This window comes from Hippopotamus amphibius, chromosome 8 (assembly GCF_030028045.1).
Source record: "Hippopotamus amphibius kiboko isolate mHipAmp2 chromosome 8, mHipAmp2.hap2, whole genome shotgun sequence".
Classification (NCBI taxonomy): domain Eukaryota; kingdom Metazoa; phylum Chordata; class Mammalia; order Artiodactyla; family Hippopotamidae; genus Hippopotamus; species Hippopotamus amphibius.
Window position 1 is genome coordinate 124,711,603 of NC_080193.1, and position 19,984 is coordinate 124,731,586.

General features: G+C 39.1%; 1 long non-coding RNA gene across 1 annotated transcript in view; it reads left to right on the forward strand.

Annotated features, from left to right (window-relative positions):
- Positions 1-19,984, forward strand: part of LOC130858230 (uncharacterized) — a 162,219-nt gene that overhangs the window by 485 nt on the left and 141,750 nt on the right. Inside the window, exons 2-3 of the long non-coding RNA XR_009055022.1 lie at positions 372-587; positions 7,178-7,367. This is a non-coding gene — a long non-coding RNA (uncharacterized LOC130858230). The remainder of the gene's footprint in view (positions 1-371; positions 588-7,177; positions 7,368-19,984) is intronic.

Sequence of the window (19,984 nt, forward strand, 5' to 3'; positions counted from 1 at the left end):
GGGGAGGGGCGAGTTGGGGAGGGGCGTGGTCAGCTGGGCGCGAAGTGGGACTGGACGAGCGGGTTGGCGGGCTGAGGACGGGGGCGTGGCAGGCCCCGGGAGCGCGCGCGCCTCGCCAACTTCCAGTGCGGCACCGCCCTTGCCGCCGTTCGCGCCCGGGCGGCTGCGAGGACGTCAGCTCGGGTTCGGCCAATGGGCGGCACCCACGTCGGGAGAACGCCTCGTGACCGCGCGTCACCGAAGAAAAAGTCCTGTTTCCCTTTCTTCTCGCACTCCTTTCCCCTCCCCCTCGTGTGGCTTTCGGTCTCCATTACCGAATTCACTTCTTTCCCGCGCCTGAATAAAACCACATTTCCCTTCTTGTACTCTAGGGTTGTAAGAAAGCCCTCTTGGCACCTCGGTGTTTCCTCTCACGTTTCCCATTGCCGGGGCCATGTAGCCGTGACTGCGAGGCCCACTGTGAGGGCCGGCGCTGAAAATCCCCGACACACTGACACATGTGAATCATGGACATCTTGGAAAGGCCTCAGAACGCGGCTGACACACTGAAATTTCACCCATAATGAGCTGAGGCAAGACTGGTCGAGGTCAGTTAATTAGGTACTCGCTGATCTCAAGAAATCTGTGGGCACTATTTTCTTACACTATTTTAGTTAGTGTTGAAAGAGCTGAAGGAACTGTTCTCGCGGACCAGGTGAATGATTTATAAGATTGCTAAAAGTAAGATCACCAGGTATACTCCCTATTCAGGAGTGATTTTTACTTAATTGCTTTCACTTGTGAAGTATAACAAACAAAATTAAAGAGTTGATCTAATTCTTTCCCGGCCTACCAAGTAACTTTAAGTCATTTGACCTTACTGAGCTTTAGTTTTAGGGGTTTTTTTTGTTTTTTATTAATGAAAATGGGAATAAGATTTAGTGATCTCTAACACCCATGACAGCTGTAAATTAGTAATCTGTGGATCCGTATTTAAGCAAAGGTGCTGATAAAAGTGACCACAGTTGACAGGTCTCCCTACCATGCTAAGAAATGCCCTTATTTTAATGTAGCAGTCCATAGGAGCATCTCCTTTAGAATTGATCAGGCCCTCCCTTGGGAAGATTAGAAATTTAGTCGTTGTATTCTAAGTTGTTTGAAAAGCAGATTGTTAAGGAATGGGGAATGGTGAGCTCGGAGTTTGGGGGAAAAAATGAGCAGAAAGAATGACAGTTTGTTGATGTTTATCTAGCATTGCCCAAGTGGAACAGTGTTTGATTTGGAAAACATGAACAAAAGGAACTCTGTTCTGGGGCAGAAACCAGTCGCCAGGCCTTAATGTAGCGTGGATGAAACAACCCTTCAAACCTCCTCTGGTTATTCTGATTCTATTATCACAAACAAATTATTTTTGTATTCTGCTTATCAGGTACTCCAGATAGCCAACAATAGTACTTGAGATATTGGGAAAATATATACCCTTAGTGTCTCGTTAATATAGAAATCTTTGTGAGTTTGATTACTGTGAAATAGTCATTAATAACTTGGTCACTTCTGAGTGTGCAGAAAAACGTGAAGTTAAAGACCTTATGGAGATGGTATTCGCAAGAAGGTACCTATGAGACACTGCAAGGGTTATCAGGAAGACTGATCACTTGGCTTCACTTTAGGGAATGTTTGTCTAGGTGTTTTCTAACCAAGTTATTCCTAAGCAATAACTTCTGTTATTCTTTCTTTGAATTGTATTAAATTTTCATCGTAATTGGAGAAATGATGGTGGATGGGGTACTAAGTACTTCCATCCAGGAACATAGTATGTCAGTCCATTTATTCAGGTCTTTTGTCCTACAGTAAAATGTGTATTCTTCCCAGATTTATTGTTCACCCAGATTCTGTGGTTTTTAAACATTAGCTGTTTTTTATGCTTTTGCCTAAGCTTCCCCTCCAGCTCCAGGGCCACATGGTATCTCATAGAGATATCCCTGTTGGAGTTCTTGACCCCGTTGGACACAGACTTGAACCTTGGCTGCTTTCTATGGTTGTAGCCCTGGCTGTTTTTGAAATGTGAGAGAGAAAAAGAGAGTGTATGGGATAGAGAGCAGAGGACAAGGGTCCTAGGGTGAAATGGGGTGGCAGACTTTTATAAATAATCTATATCAGGACCTCTCAACTTCTTTCATATCAAAACATGTAGAGAAAATGCTAATTTTTGTACAACACCCTAGGTTACATAAATGAAGAGATTTAGAGGCATCTAAATGATGGTAAAACAATTATAACATTTTCTTTAAATTATTTAAAGAAACTAAAATACAGTGTATTAGGGAAGGTATTAAAAATTGAATTTGGATAAAACTTTCAAAGGAAAATTTTCACATTTTTTAAATAATCAACTTGAATTTGTTCCTGTGAATATGTTGTGATATTAGGTTTTATGGTTGAAATGGCTTTATTCAGTATCTGATCTAGAGTTTTTGATGATAAACTCGTATTCTGAATAGTAATTATCAGTGAGGGACTCTGATCACAAAAGTGGGTGATAAAATATTTAAAACCATTTTATGTAACCATTCAAAATGTACAATTGTAATTATATTTAAAGAATAACAACTCTTACAACTCTTCCTTTTCTTTTATTGACAAATGTAATGTTGCAGTTTCATATGATAATGCAAATGAATTTCAATCCCAATGGTACATTTGTATATCAAGATTTCCACATTGAAACTCTAGCTTTCAGAACACGCATGCATTGTCAACCTGGGCACCATTAAAAGAGTGCACTGCTGCAGAAAGACAGAGATAGCCATTATATGTTTAGACAGATATTAAAGGCATTGCCTGGAGCTGAGCCCACCAGAAACTACACTCTGCCAAGGCTCCTCTCTCATCCCCTGACAGATCACCCCAGAGGCTGTGTGCTGTGCCCCATGAGTCTCCTGTATTGGCTCCAGGATCTCTGGTCTATGATGGGCAGTGGGGTGCTTTGCAAATAGTTGCCCATGTGGCAGTCATCTCCTTGGCCACACGCAGACAGCAGAACTGTAAGTGCCAATTGCTTCTTTGGCATACACCTCAGGTGCCTGAGGAGACCTAAACAAGGCTGCTCATGGCCAGGAGTAGTAGCCCAAAGAACTCTGGCTGCCCTTAACTCTTCTCAACTGCCCCACTTGCAGGAGGGGTCAATTTCTCACTTACATTCAGGACACCAGCACACCAAAGTCTGCCAGTAGGGAAGCTCTGTCTGTAATTGTGTGCCTCATTTTACGAATGAGGAAGCTGTTTTACAGATCAAGGAGTTGATTTTTTCCCCCCAAATTAAGAGCAAATATGACAGAGTCAGAACTGAGTGAAAGAAAAGAGAAATTGAATGAAAATATTTTGGAAGAGAGGAAGGTAATTCTTAGAAGTGAGGAATTATACTATAAGCTTTGTTATCTGCCATTATATTCAGAATATGCTAATAGCTTTATTTTTCTAAAATCTTGGTTTTTAAATGAGTATATGAATTAAACACAAAACAAAACAAAAATCTCTCCCCCCAAATCCTGTTACACAGATTTGACCACAGTCAATATAACTTATATCCTTTTACATTTTCTTCTAGGCCTAATCAAAGCTTTAAGTATATATAAATGTGCATATATAGCCATATCTATTTCATTTATACAGCAAATGTAAAACTATCCAGATTGATCTGAAATTTCCTTTTTACCCCCTCACTTATCAAACCTGTCATTTATTGAACTCTTACTATGTGCCAGGTGATGTTAGGTCCTGGAAATTCATCATAGTCATTCACAGTATTGAACACTTACCATGTACCTTGCACTGTTGTAAGCACCTTATGTTCCTGATCTCACTTAATTCCCCTAACAACCTTAGGAGTAGGCCCTATTGTTATTGTCATTTTTTTTTAGATGAGTAAACTAGGGCTTAGCAAATTGAATAAATTGACCAGGGTCATATAGCCTCTACAGCTAAGGAGCTGAGGTAGAATGTCATGTCATAGCTGTATTTACGTTTTAATATTCTTGGAAGTAACATTTTCTTAAAAGATTTTCTGTCACGCATCTGTCATGTTCGCTACCTTTTTCATCATGTCTCCAGAGACTGAATGGCTCACAGTAAGCAATTCATTTATTTGTTGTTGAATAAGTGCATGAATATGAATGAAATATTTTGGGTCCCTTCAGTGCTTTGCAGGACCTACTGCATAATTTGTGGGCCTAGTGCAAAATGAAAATGCAGGGACCCTTGCTCAAAATTATTAAAAATTTCAAGATGATGACACCTGAGCATTAAGCCAAGCCAGGACCCATCTGAATGAAGGCCCTATACAACCCTGATGCTGGCCCTGGTGCCTAGTGCAGTGCCCTGTCTAGAGCAGGCTCAGTCACTTTTGGATGATTTATTCATTTTTCATTTTGTGACTTACCTCCACTTCCTCATCAGGGACTCATTTCTTATGTGTTCATAATCTAGTTTCTGCCCCAGGCTGTGGAAATTTTTTCTTCAAAGTCACCAAGGACATCTAGCTGTCAAGTTAATTTCCCTATTCTCAGTGTTAATCCTCCTGTTTTAATCAGTTCAGGCTGCTTTAACAAAATATTATAGACGGGGTGAACTAAAAAATGAACATTTATTTATCACAGTTCTAGAGGCTGGGAAGCCTATCAGGATGCCAGCATGATCAGATTCTGGTGAGAGCCCTCTTCCTGGTTTGCAGAGGGCTCTTTTCTCACTGGGTCCGCATACGGCAGAGGGAGGGAGGAGGAGAGAACCAGCGAGAGCATGAACACTAGCTCTTGTGTTTCTTCTTTATAAGGACACTAATCCCATCATGGGGACTTTACCTTCATGACCTGATTACCTCCTAAAGGCCCACTACATTGGGATTAGGGTTTCAGCAAATGAATTTTGGGGAGACACAAACATGCAGTCCGTAACTCCTCCCTAACCTAGGGATTGACATTACTGCCTATCCCTCCTTTTGGTGTTCTCCTCTCTTGTCTTTCTTAAGGACATTGATTCTCTTTTCCAGTACTGCCCTGCTTCCTTCTGGATCCTTCCCTCTTTCATTTCCTCATCCCTCCCATAAGATTTTGTAACACTGAGGTATGGACCTTCTGGGGGGACTTTGTGAACTGTACCCATTGCTCTCCCTGGAGTGGCCACTTTCCCTTGGAAAAACGTGAATGATATACATGCCTAAGAACCCTCAAGGAATTTATACATGCCTCCTGAGAGGCTGAAGTAGTGGTCAGGTCTGATTAGTGTTTTGAAATGATGGGATGGCTTATACCCTCCTCCCAATACACACACACACACACACACACACACACACACACACACACACACACACGCACATGGGTAGGTAATTTAAAGGGTGAGAAGGTAATTTGACACTAGAAGTATTAATGAATCATATAATCATACAGTGACTGTGCTTTCTCTCAGACAGAGCCCAACATGGAAACTGTATAGGGCTAAAATCTTTGTAATAAGTCTTTTACAAATGACTTCCCTGTATTTCCCAAATCACATCTTTTGGAGTGGATATCTGTAATTTTGTTTGCTTAGCACCTAGTTCCCTTCAGGGTTCAGTAATAGCACTCTGACTTTCTTATGGAAACACCCACATCTAATTCTTATGTAATATGGTTCAGGGAGAGCTGATCCAACCCCTGACCACAGGGGCAGCATTTGATCTAGGCCTGGCCAATTAGACCATTGTGTCCTCTAGCGTCGGTAATTGGTTCAAGATTGGGCAAGTGTCTTATTCATTGCTTCATTTATTCACTCGATAAATATTTATTGAGCACCAGCCATATGCCTGGTAATCTTTTAGGTGCTAGGGATACATTATGGGGGAAGAAAAAAGACAAAAGTTCTTTCCTTCATGGAGCTTACATTCAACTGAGGGAGGCAGATAATAAACAAAATAAATCAATAAATAATATAGGATATTACAAGGTGATAAATGGATGCTGTGGAGCAATACAAAATAGGGAAGTTGGTAGGGAATGCTGGGAGAGGAAGGATAAAATGCATTTGGATGGTCCAAGAGGGACTAACTGAGAAGGTTGATGTCTGAGCAAAGACTAGAAGGAGATGACCAATTGAACACTGGCTATTTGGAGCAATAGTGAATAAAGAATAAGGAAGAGAGGACAGCAAGTGCAGTGACCCTGAAGCAGATTCACATCTGGAGTATTTGAGCAAGGAAGCCAGTTTGCTAGAAGCAGAGTAAGTGAGGTTAAGAGAATTGGAGTAAGGTCAGAGGTAATAGGAGGTATGATCTTACAAGAATTATAGGACATTGCAAGAATTTTGGTTTTTACTGTGACAGGAGAAACCATTGGATAGTTTTGAGCCTTAAATTCTTACAGGATCACTCTGAACTCTTTGTCAGGTAAATCACTTATCTCTGTTTCATTCAGGTCTGTTTCTGGGGTTTTATCTTGTTCTTTCATTTGGAACATATTTCTCTGTTTCTTCATTTTCCGTGATTCTCTGTGTTGGTTTCTGTGCACTAGATAAAACACCCACCTCTCCTAGTCTTGAAGGAGTAGTGTTGTATAAGAGATGAACCTTATTGTTCAGTCTGCCCTAGCTCTTGGTGTCCTTTGAATCTTGGTGATTGTCCATGCAGTCTTCTTTGTTCTTAGTGGATGAGCATGTGCCAGGATTTGTCAGTGTCCCAAAGGGGAGTATCTCAGTCATTATCTAGATGCAGGCTGATTGGATGGTGGACCTTCAGGCAGCAGCTCTTAAAGTCAGCAAATAAGCCTCCTTCAGGGAAAGTCTGGGAGATGGGGATTTCTTTCTACTCCTGCACTGAGTCCTGGAAAGATAGCTGGTTAAGAACTGTTTGTTTGCTACACTTTATAGGATCACTCTAGTTGCTTATCGAGAATGGATTATAAGGGGACAAGAATAGAAGTAGGGATACTCTTATAAGATTATTAGAGTAATTCAGTTTAGATATGATGGTGTCTTAGACCTGGGAGATAGCTAAGAAGTTGATGAGAAATGATTAAGTTCTGGATATGTTTTGATGGTAGAGCCAACAGAATTTCCTGTCAGACTGAGCACATCACATGAGAGAAGGAAAGGAGTCAAGGATGAGTTAATGAGTTATTACACTCAAAGATAGAGTTAATGAGTCTAAACTCTGAATCTTTTGTTTAAACAGTTGGAAAGAGAGACTCTTTTCAATGTGACTGCTGAAATGAAGGGAGGAAGTCCACAATTTTTTATTGCCTTCTTATCATCGTGAGGAAAAAGCCAGCCCAAGAATGGAGCCAGCTGGGAGGGAAGCAGAACCAAAAGATCTCAAGCACGAGACCAAGTCCTGATGACATTGTTTATGCTCCTTGATGCAGGTAGGCTCAAGCCAGGATCTGTCCCTGGATGTTTCAGTTATAAGAGCCCAAGTTCTTTTTGTACTTAAGCAAGTTGGACTGGATTTCAGTTACTTGGAGCAAAAGAGCCCCAACTAAAATATGCCAGGAATAGAGCATGGATATATACCTTTCAGGTGAAAAGGGAACCATCAAGATGATGAGGCTTTACTCCTCCTCAGAGGATAAAGAGCCTCATCCTCTGCCCCAGGCACTGAAGCACCTTGAGAAAGAAAGGGTAAGAGACCACCAGGGCCTACAGAGGTCTTTCTTAAGAATACTCTTTTGGGTGAATTCCCTGGTGGTCCAGTGGTTAGGACTTGGTGCTCTCACTGCTGGGGTCCTGGGTTCAATCCCTGGTTGTGGAACTAAAATCCCATAAGCCTTGCAGTGCAGCCAAAAAAAAAAAAAGTCTACTCTGTTTTGAAGAGCTCTTTATTTTAGCCAAGACAGACAAAGAACTAGAAACCCTGTGGGAGGAAGGGCATAGGGTTATGCAATTTTCTGAGCTGAAGGAACAAAAGAGCAATGGGACAGAATGGGACAGTTCCCTTCCCAAGTCCCTCTGGTTATCTTAGAGATTCCTTGAGGAGTGTGTCAAGTAAATCTGCCTCATATCTTCCTTAACATGGCACCTTGCCTGGCCTCTGCTGCAAGCCACCTCCATGGCCTCTGCTGCCAACACTTCAGTCCTCTGAGGAGCCACCCTCAGACCTGTGGGTTGTGGTATAGTGGTGACAGGCTAGGAGAATGGCCCTCTCCCCATCTCTGTTATACTTGCACCAAGTTTCACAAAGGCTCTCATGAACACAGCTAAAAACCTCAATAAATAAAGCAAAGTGCAGGTAATTTAAAGGAAAAAATAATTTAAAAGACAGAATCTGTTAAACAAAAAAAACTTTAGCTTTTAAATATTTTCTTGGTTATTTCCTCCCATTTATTCTTCTGGATAAACTTTAGAATCACTTTGTCAGCTTCCCAAACCAAATTCCAAAAAATTTGCTCTAAAATTGTAAGTTTGAAGAGAATTGACCTCTTTGCAATAAGGCTTTCCATCCCAGGACATGGAACATGGATTTTATCTAAGTCAGGAACTTGAGCACATTTAAAGGAGGAGGCCTCAGAGTGGGAACATTTGAAAATGCAAGGGAAAAGAAAACTGATGGATGGAATGAGATTTTAGAGGTGGGAACAGGTTGCCTCTGGGACACAGAGGGAGGGCTTAGTCTAGGCTGGGGAGTCAGTTTCCCCACTCAAGGATGGATATATTACCAAATAAGATTGTAGGGTAGACTCTCAGGATGTTGAAGGAGTACCTGCCTGATGGCCTCTGTTCTCCCTTATGAGTAAGAAATAAGGCTATCTGCTGAGATGGTTAGGGGCAGTGGAGGGTGGTAAAGTTTTGAATAGATATTGTGAAAGAACTGATTAGGGCCTCCAGAAACCCAGTTTGAACTGGGTGGCTTCACTCTCCTTAGCTGGGTAATTTTCTCCAGCAGGTCTCAGTAGACTGAGAATAAGAGCAAAGAAATCAGCTAATCAGTTTGGTCCAGGACTGGGGAGTGGAATAGGAGGCCTTAGGGAGCAAAGGAGTTGGGAGTATTGACAAGAGAGTGGTTGAGGTCATGGGTAATGAAGATTAGATAAAGAGGTGAAGACTGATGGATGGGGAGAAAACTGAGCAATCAAATTAAAAAAGAAGTGTGGAAATGACTGGATGAGACAGCTAGAAGGATCAAAGGTTGTGATCAGGTGGGATACACATCAGAGGTGGAGGAGACCTCTGTAATGACAAAGTCCATGGAAGTGGGCCGCTGAAGTGGAGGGGAGATGATGCCTCCTCAGGTGAGGGGTGAGGGAAATGTGAAGCCACAGTGTTAGGTTAGTTGGACAAGGACACTGGATTTATCCCTAATGACAGTAGGGCTTAGGGTAGAGAAGAAAACTGTGCCACATCTTTAATTAATATAGGGAAGTGAGAAAACATTTTCATAGCTAGGGATGAAATGTATAGAGGAAATAAGATGACTTTTTAAGGGATTTGATGCTGGGTAATTGAAAGAAGATGGAGGGTAAACTTTTGGGTCAGCAGAGCTTCTGATACTTAGTAACTATGGCAATAATGATATTTTCTTTAAAGGGTTAAGATGAGGTAATATGCACCTGTGTACTTACGATACACACACTGCCTACATGACACTCCCTTAAATGGGAGGGCTTTGTAAAGCCTCCAGTCTGCAAAGGAGACCACAACCCAGTAGAGTGCTGCTGTTGATGTCTGATCAATGAAATTCATATCCCATCCTGCATGAACGGTAGGTAGAATGCAATACTAGGGCTAGAGGGGCTCAGAACTGGAGAAGCTGAGGGTGAATTGTCAGTTCCAGTCCTAGGAGCAAGACATAGAGTTTTGAATGGATCTGAGAGGAATCTCAGCATGAAATGGGAGACAAATATTAGAAGGAACTAGGCAGATGGAGTGAGAAGAAGGAGGTGGGAGCCCTAGAAAGGAGATGGACTTACTTTTAGTGGACATGTATCCCAGCACAGGATTCCTTTCATGTGTCTAGGAGTGCCACAAGTAACAACTCTAATCTGGCATTTCTTACTGTAATATCTTGGTAGCTATCACTGGTCAGCCCTAGGTTTTATCTTTATTTCTCAACCTTGTCAATACCACCACTACCCCCACTACCCTAATTTTGATTTATTTTAATTTTAACATCATGCAGCAGCCTGGCTTCTGTATGGCTGAAAAAGTTCTGTGCACACACAGAATGAAAATAATACAAAGTGTAAAACTGTAAGAAAAAGAATTTGGGGGTGGGAGGCATCAGTACAGATGATCTTAGCTACTGGAAGAAAGTCATCTGATTGAAAGAAATGAGATTAACACCCAAATTGACTAAAAAACCTTTAATTTTTCTCAGGGCTACTTTCCCCCAATCTTTTTATTATAGAAAAAAATTACTGAAAAGTTGAAAGAATTGTACAAAATCACCTTTATACCCACCAGCTAGGTTCAACAATTGATAACCATTTATCATTTTTTCTTTATGTATCTGTATGGACATACATTGCAAATATCATAGCACTTTCTCCCTAATATAGCCTGTGTAACCCCAAAACAAGGAAATTCTTTTATATAATCACATTACCATGGGTTTTTTTTATTTATTAAAAGTTTTATAATTATTTGCAGTTATTATTCCTTTTGATATTTAAATTGCCCCCAATTTGGCATCTATATCCTTTTTGTCATTCTCCCATTAGTCTTAAAGAGCTTACTTGAATTCTCTCTCAGGTACACTTGAATTTTATTAATCAAAGCAAACACTATAGTGGAATTTTAGGTAATATGTGGAAAAGATTTGGGGATGAGGAGAGGGAGAAAGTGGCCTCTAAATAGGTAGGCCAGCGGGATTGTCCTTGGAGTCAGCCAGCCTAGGTTCATCCTGACCTGAGTAGTCCTCTCTTCCTTACTTCACAGCGCCAGATTCACCAAAAGCTCCACTGTTTTTCAGAATTTATTTGCACAGGAGGCTGAAATAACTGTGTGAATGTTTTGCTTGTTTGTAAATTAGGAACTGTCTGCTTATTTGTGTGGGAAGAATGAGGGTGAATATGACCCTAACATAATTGTTTAAAATTGAAGGAAAATATTCATTAGTAGCAATATGGGATATCAAATTAGAAAAGCACATTAATGTGTATGGTGATAAGAGACTTCTGACTGAGACCTGAAGAGAGCGGACCATGGTTCCCTCTGCACATAGAAACGTAGCTGTCCTGTGCCTTATTCCTCATGGCCTTCTGAGCTCACACTGACAAATGATTCCCATGGCTTTGGGTTTTGAGAGAGTTATATTTTAAGAAAATTTCTTGTGACAATAATACCTTGACCCAAAGCAAACATTTTCAAAGGATGGGTATTTGGGTCAGTGAGGCAAGTAAGTGGAGGAATTTGATTTTGGACAGTGGCTCTTTCAACAAGTCACACCATGATAGCTATTCCTATTCTGCTATCTACCGTTGGCCCCGGCTACAGTCTTATCACTATATGTCTGTTGAACATGTAAGAGGTAGAGAAGATTCAATTACGCTGAATGGCAGTTATGAAATATCCTTCCTTATAGAAGCAAGGACAAATGCTTTCATGTTGCTGTGAACATAGTAATGCTTAGACATTGTTGATAGAGGATAAATAACTCTCTGTGAGGGCTTAAAGAATGAAAAAGTCATTCAGGATTGTCAGTTTTTTTCAATAATTCCCAACCTCTTTACATTCTATTTGCTTAGCTCCCCACTTAGATTTTAGAATATGTTGACTTTATTTGTTACTTTTGATTTCCTCACATTTCCATTTCTTCTGGTTCATCTGGTCCTTCCTACCATCATTGCCTTAGTTAATATCCTGGGATATAGTGTCATTTGCTTCCAATCATAAAATTTTTAAAAATATGCTTTAGTTCTCCTATATAAGGAGCTTTGGGTTTCTTGATTTAGATAAATCTTTCCAGGACACAAAAATATGAAGGAGGTTCTGCTAATCCTACAACTATATAAAATTATATACAATCTTAGAGGAAGAATACTTTGTAAATTAAGCAAGGAGGTGGGTTTGACAGGCTTAAATGTAATTCAGGTGTTCCCTTTCCCTCCTTTGCTGTATGGAGTATCTGAAGTGGTGCCTTCCCCAGCTCAGGTTCCCTTTCATCTCAGAGCTCTGCTGAAATGAAGTCTCTCTCTGTAAAAGGAATCTTGGTGTGAGCAGCTAAGTCACTTCTCCTGCCCTCATGTTATTAAATATAAATGGAAGAAACCATGTAGTAAGAAAAGTGCTTTTATTTACAACTGTTCAGCTAAGCAAACAAAACATGCTGGTTACCACTGCAGCATATCTTAGACACATTCTTTAACCTCCAAAACCGTACATAAAAATTAGAAAACAAAAATAAAAAGAAATAGTGTAGGAAGAGACAGAAGAGGCTTTAGGGGTGGGCATGATGCTCTACTCCCTTAATGGACATTTTTTCTGGCATTTAATTTGTTGGTTTATTTTTATTGTGGTAAAATATATATAGCATAAAACATGCCACTTTAAATGTTTTTAAGGTACATCTCAGTAACATTAATTATATTCACAATGTTGTATAACCATCACTGCTATCTATTTCCAAAAAGTTTCTATCACTGCAAGCAGAACTCTGTACCTACTAAGCAATGACTCCCCCTTCCTCCTCCTCCCAGCCCTGGTAACATCGAGTCTATTTTCTGTCTCTATGAATTTATCCATCATTTTAAAAAGATGGATTTTGGTGGCTATGTAGATGGGAAAAAGCTTAAGGAATGCAAAAGAACAAGACCGAGCTCTTTTCTTTCAGGTAATTTAATGGGATAATATTTTGAAAACTGTTAATGTGACTTTCTCTTTTGCTTTTCTCAGAACATAATCTCTGCTCTGCTTGGCAGAGGTGTTGATCTAGCTGGCAGAACTGGGAGATTACGGTTTGAAATGGAAAGGGCACATGATATTCACCTCTGAAAGCCTCTGAAAGCCAAAATAGTATTATGCATGTTGGTAGCCTTGCAAGCTTAGTTTTTATCTTATGAGAGGATTTTTCCAAATTTCTTTAATATTCACTGAATCAAGAGGGACCAGCTCACAAAGTTCTGGAGTATAGAGAGGACACTCCTCTGTTTGTATTAACAAATCCGCAAGTCTTGCGGCTCAGTAGCAGAAAGAGGGGGAATAGTTAGGTTGTTTGCCTGCAAGTAACAAAAATACTCCAGATAATAATAGTAGACAAGGGAGAAGTTTGTTTCTTTATCATATTCCTGAAGTCTTTTTAGTTCACAAAGTTGTCAGCCCAAGTTTGGCATGGCATTCCATGAGACTTGAGACTTACGCTCCTCTGTCTTGCTATCTGCTGTGCTTCATGCAAGAAAGTAAATCTGCGTTGCAGCCAGCAGGCAGGAGGAAAGGGGAAAAGAAGGATACATCACCCTCCTTTAAGGATACTTCCTGTAAATTGCACACACAATGTGTGTTCTTATCCCATGGGCAAAACTTAGTCACATGGCCATAACTAACTGCAAGGAAGCCAGAAAATGGGAGCTCTGTCATTATGGAAGAAGGGACATCCAAATATTGGGGATAATTAGCACTTTCTGCCACAGAAAGAGAGGTCGTTTGAAGAGTGAGACTTTAAGGTGGAGGGGAGTACTGAATGGAAGATCATAGTGGCTGGGCTCTGGGCAGCCCAAGGAAAACTCAATGGGAGGTTGTTGAGTGTCAGGAACAGCTTAGTTCTGAGTACATCAAGAGGCTCAGAAATGGCTCTTGGTAGCTGAGAATGTGACAAAGAAGTGTTTTCAATGGGAATTCCCTGGCAGACCAGTGGTTAAGACTTCGCGCTTTCACTGCCATGGGTCCAGGTTCAGTCCCTGGTTAGGGAACTGTGATCTCATAAGCCAAAAAGCATGGCCAAAAAAAAAAAAAAAGACTTTTGGCATTCTATCTACTCTGTCCCTATAGTTTTGAGTAGTGTCTTTTCTATTATATCAGATTTCCTACTAGTAGTCCTGTTTTGTTTTGTTTTTATGTTTTAAAATAAGGCTTAAATTAATTAAAACGATATAGAAAAAACTAAAAAAAGTTTGCTGTTGTATATTATTATTGTTATTATTATGATGATGATGACAACAAAATGGAGAAAATGGCTGGAAAAATGGAACTCTTAAGAGCCTACTTGGGCATAGAAAACAAGTGTTTATTGATTCTTCATAGATGTTGATGTAGCATGATGTAGATGGTAATAACTTATACAATCCTTTCAAAAGTTAGTAGATGAATAAATAGGCTTTCAGTTGTGTTATCAGTTCATGGAACGCAAACAACCTTAAAGCCATAGGAAATGACAGACACAAATGGGGTGAAAGCTGAGTCAATGAATTATTTTTACAGTTGAGCAATATTAAATACAAACAATGTTATTCTGCTGTTTATATGACAAGTCTGTGCTTTTGGTTAGCCCCTTGCAGCAATTACCACAATCACAAAACTGTAAGTAGAAAACAAAGTGCAATTCAGATTGTTCTTGGGAGTGAAGGTAAGAGAACAAAACAAGACCACTGGGAAGAAATCTGACATAATGAGAGAGACAATGTAAAGGGTTGTTGGGATGAAGTAGAAGGAACCCTGAATGATCTCTCTCTCTTCCTTTCTCTCTCTCTCTCTTCCTCTCTCTCTCTTTCTCTCTCTTTTCCTTTTTGTAAGAGACAAGCAATCTCCATTTGGTAGGGCTAATCATATTGAACCTACAATGATACCACATCTTTGGTCTGTAGCTTATTTGTAGAGCATGCTGACTAGCATATGCTGTGTTTACTTCAAGTTTACAATACCAGCTGTGAATTATGTTCAGTCTAAGTATTACCATGGTTTTTAAAGTTGTAGTTAGAATACTTTAAACACTATCTATTAGATATACTAGTAAAGCCAGGTTAAATTTTTTCAGTTTATATTTCAGATTTCTTCAATTTTTATTATTTTAATTATCTACATGTTATAATTATATTCCTACTGTACTTTTTTTCAGCAGGTTAATTATGTCTTGGTGAAATGTCCCTTAAATCAGATAATATCACATGACCATATGAAAAGAATAACTATAAATATTCAAATACGTTGTGATTTAGATTTAAAGCAGTTTTAATGAGTTCTGGAAATAAAATTTATATATTACTTCATTAATATTATTTTAAATTTGGATTTGTCTTAAGCATTAACTATCACTATTAGGTATAAGACAATTTGAAAAGCAGAAAATAGAGCAATAAAAGTGTTTTGGGGGTACACGGCAGGGAAGGTTCAAATACACCTAAGCAGTGACTCAAAATAGCCTAATAAAAAATCATTTAGCATTAAGCACCTCAGAATGTGCTAACATGTTCAGAACACTTGATTCCATGTATCTAAGAAAGAATTGTCACAAATTTTGATCCCCCAACTTGAAATAATTTTGAATTTTTCTCCTTTTGGCTAAAAAAATGAGCTTGATTTCTCAATTTTGAAATTACACATTCCTTAGTCTAGACCTTATAGTAAGTAACAAAGACAAACCCCGCACACACTGGTGTAACTACTAAAGTTAGAATTGTATCAAGTAGTTAACCTGAGTTAAGTTTCTAAAATGTAGAAAACTGACTTTCCTTCAATGAGTTTTGCTATGCACTGACAGGTAAAATGGTATTACATGGTGTAGCTGATGGGGTAGGTAATCACATCTTCAGCTGGTGGGTGCCCTCTGCTCCACTGAATCAGACCCCCAGTCTCCCTGGGTCTCCAGTCTGCTCTCAGGAAGCACTTTGGGTCAATTAATACCTGGCTAAGTACTCCTGTCATTGTTCCCAGTAAACTAGCAACACAGAGTCTTGTAAACCAATACCTTGGGTGGCCCATGAAGTCCTTTCCAGTGCTGCTTTCTCCTGACTGCCTGTCATAGATCAAGCCAGCACTTCAGGTAGTCACTGTGGTTTTAGCTATCCCCAATGGTTTAGCCTTAGCCTACCCTTCTTGAATTCTTTTGGCTGTTCTAATAATTAAATTGACACAAGACAGATTAACAGAAGGAAAAAAATATTAATTTGTATGTATGGAGGTCTCATAGAAATAGGATCCCCCAAAAGTATAAAAGCAGGAAGATTTTATACTTTTTAGACAAAAAGCAATAAATTTGTGAAGAATTGACAGGCAAAGAAGTGTAGGCTTGGGTGTTTAATTAGTGAAGAATCTGAGTTTGGGCTTGGGGTAGTAAATTAGTAAAGAGGAAACAAGGTTTGTTTATATAGGCTTCTTGGCCTTGAATTCCGTATCTCTGGTGATAAGGATGTCTGTCTACCTCCAGATGCAGGGAGTATACCTTTCACATGGGAGATTTATTTTCTGTTTTCAGAGGGTCAAGGTGTCCTTGCATTTGCTGTCTCTTAAGTAACTTTAATTCAAAATAACCAGTATGCCACCTTGGCATATTTGGGGGCAGCCTGCCCTGAGCTCCAACACCACCAGTCTCTGGTATTTGTTACAGCAGCCTGAGCTAAGACAGACATACATAATCTGACAATGTTATTTAAAGATTTCTCTCTTTTGATATTTGATGATTTTAACAAATTTGCATTGGATTGACAGGTATTATTTACTCTCTAGGGACCTGAGTTCTTTTGAGTTTCTGTAATTTACTTTGTAATAATGAAGTTCCATATCTATTCAAACCCATCCGAAAAGAATTGCCTGATTGGATTATAGAAAGGATTCTACTCCTCAGAAGTTTTGATTAGTTCACTGTTGCTATGATATTTTTCTCCTCTAACTCTTTATATTATTTATGAAATTTTATTATAATAGAATTTAGAATATTAGATCTGGAAGAAATATTAGAAAGTATATGGTCCACCCTCCTTATTAATTTATACCATATTTTGCTCTTCTGATTATTGATATACTACTGAAATGGCAAAAAGGAATAGGAAAATTCTGGGACTACGTAAAATGAAGCACTTTTTGGAGAAGGAATGAAATTCAAGTGAGGCCTCATCTTTATTGGTGAAACTTTATTCATTTGCACCATTATTATTAACTAAATATTTTTTTAATTAAGTAATTTATTTATTTATTTTATTGGCTGTGTTGGGTCTTCATTGCTGCACATGGGCTTTCTCTAGTTGCGGGGAGTGGGGGCTACTCTTCATTATGGTACGTTGGCTGCTCATTGTGGTGGCCTCTCTTGTTGCAGAGCACAGGCTCTAGTTGTGGCACATGGGCTCAATAGTTGTGGTGCATGGGCTTAGTTGCTCTGCAGCATGTGGTATCTTCCTGGGGCAGGGATCGAACCCATGTCCTCTGCATTAGCAGGCGGATTCTTAACCACTGCACCACCTAGGAAGTCCCTAACTAAATATTTATGCAGGGTAGATTTTTGTTTTAATTTGTATTACTCAAATCGTACTATTCACAGACATGAAATAAGAAGATAGTCATGTTTATAGTTTCTATTACAGCAAATAAAAGCAACTTTTAGGTGATTTTCCTACCTTCATAATTAGTTGAGACTGGAACATACATTAAATATATAGTTGATGTTGAGTATTTTCTGTAGATAAATTTGAAAAGCCTGCTTAAGTCTTACTCTAATTTTTTTTAAAGCTTGACTGTGGTTTTTTTTTTTAATTTTTATTGGAGTATAGTTGCTTTATTTTTTTAAGAAATTTTATTGAGATATAATTGACATACAATAAACTGCATATGTTTAAAGTGTACAGTTTAATGTCTTTTTTCCTTATTAGTAATATATATATGGCAATCCCAGTCTCCCAATTCACACCTCCCCACACACACTTTCCCCCCTTGGTGTCCATATGTTTGTTCTCTACATCTGTGTCTCTCTTTCTGCCTTGCAAACCGGTTGATTTGTACCATTTTTCTATATTCAACATATATGTGTTAATATATGATATTTGTTTTTCTTTTTCTGACTTACTTTGCTCTGTATGACAGTCTCTAAGTCTATCCATGTCTCTACAAATGTCCCAATTTCGTTCCTTTTTACAGCTGAATAATATCCCATTGTATATATGTACCACATCTTTATCCATTCATTTGTTGATGGACATTTAGGCTGCTTCCGTGTCCTGGCTATTGTAAATAGTGCTGCAGTGAATATTGGAGTGCATGTGTCTTTGTGAATTTTGGTTTTCTCTGGGCATATGCCCAGTAGTGGGATTGCTGGGTCATATGGTAATTCTATTTTTAGTTTTTCAAGGAACCTCCATACTATTCTCCATAGTGGCTGTATCAAGTTACATTCCCACCAACAGTGCAAGGGTGTTCCCTTCTCTCCATACCCTCTCCAGCATTTACTGTTTGTAGATTTTCTGACAATGCCCATTGTAACCGGTGTGAGGTGATACCTCATTGTAGTTTTGATTTGCATTTCTCTAATATTTAGTGATGTTGAGCAGCTTTTCATGTGTCTCTTAGCCATCTGTATGTCTTCTTTGGAGAAATGCCTATTTAGGTCTCCTGCCCTTTTTTTGATTGGGTTGTTTGTTTTTTTGATATTGAGCTGGATGAACTGTTTATATATTTTGGAGATTAATCTTTTATCTGTTGATTCGTTTGCAGATATTTTCTCCCATTCTGAGGGTTGTCTTTTCGTCTTGCTCATAGTTTCCTTTGCTGTGCAGAAGCTTTGAAGTTTGATTAGGTCCCACTTATTTATTTTTGTTTTTCTTTCCATTACTCTAGGGGGTGGATCAAAAAAGATCTTGCTGTGATTTATGTCAAAGAGTGTCCTTTCTGTGTTTTCCTCTAGGAGATTTATAGTGTCTGGCCTTACATTGAGGTCTTTAATCCATTTTGAGTTTATTTTTGTGTATGGTGTTAGGGAGTGTCCTAATTTCATTCTTTACATGTAGCTGTCCAGGTTTCCCAGCACCACTTATTGAAGAGGCTGCCTTTTCTCCACTGTATATCCTTGCCGCCTTTGTGATAGATTAGTTGACCATAGTTTATCTCTGGGCTTTCTATCCTGTTCCATTGATCTGTATTTCTGTTTTTGTTCCAGTACCATGTTGTCTTGATTACTGTAGCTTTGTAGTATAGTCTGAAGTCAGGGAGTCTGATTCCTCCAGCTCCATTTTTTCCCCTCAAGATTGCTTTGGCTGTTTGGGGTCTTTTGTGTCTTATTGGAGTATAGTTGCTTTAGAATGTTGTGTTAGTTTCTACTGTACAGCAAAGTGAATCAGCTATACATATACATATAACACCTCTTTTTTGGATTTCCTTCCCATTTAGGGGAGCAATGAATAGAGTTCCCTGTGCTATATAGTAGGTTCTCATTAGGTATCTCTTTTATACATAGTATCAATAGTGTGTGAAGGTCAATCCCAATCTCCTAATTCACCCCACCCAAGCCTTACTATGATTTTTGAACATTGTTTATGCTATTTGATAATAAAAGATATTTCTATAATATATTCCGTAATATTGCAGTGCTCTGATGGACAAGACACCATCTCAACTAAAAGGAATGTGTGTTCTGAAGTCCTCAAGCTTGAGTACTGTGTTGAACACTTCAGTTTTGTTCATGTTTTAGTGATGGCACACCTTTGGGAACTGAAAAGAGGCTTTTAGCATAGTGATGGAAAGGACAGATACCAGGCTATTTTTAGTTGCCAAGGACATCATATTCTAGCCAACACATTTTTTTACATGGTAGTATGAGCCAAGTCTGAGGGTGCCATTAAAGTAACCCTTAATGTGTGGAGTAAAGATTGTAAAAAAATTTAAAAATGGATATCCAAAATTTCAAAAAAAAATTTTTGCTCATTCCTTTGAGAACCTGTTTCACTAGAGTTAAGTAATTCTCAGGTAAGAAAGTTACAGCCATCTCCCCCATTCCTAGGTCTCTGTCAATTTCAGCCTTAGACTCTGTGCTATTTCCTGTACTGTGAGCTTGAATTTCTAGGCAATAAAGATAACAAGGTAGGCAGAGGGTGGCTGGCTTCTCATTTCCACCCATATTTAAAAACTCGGAGGT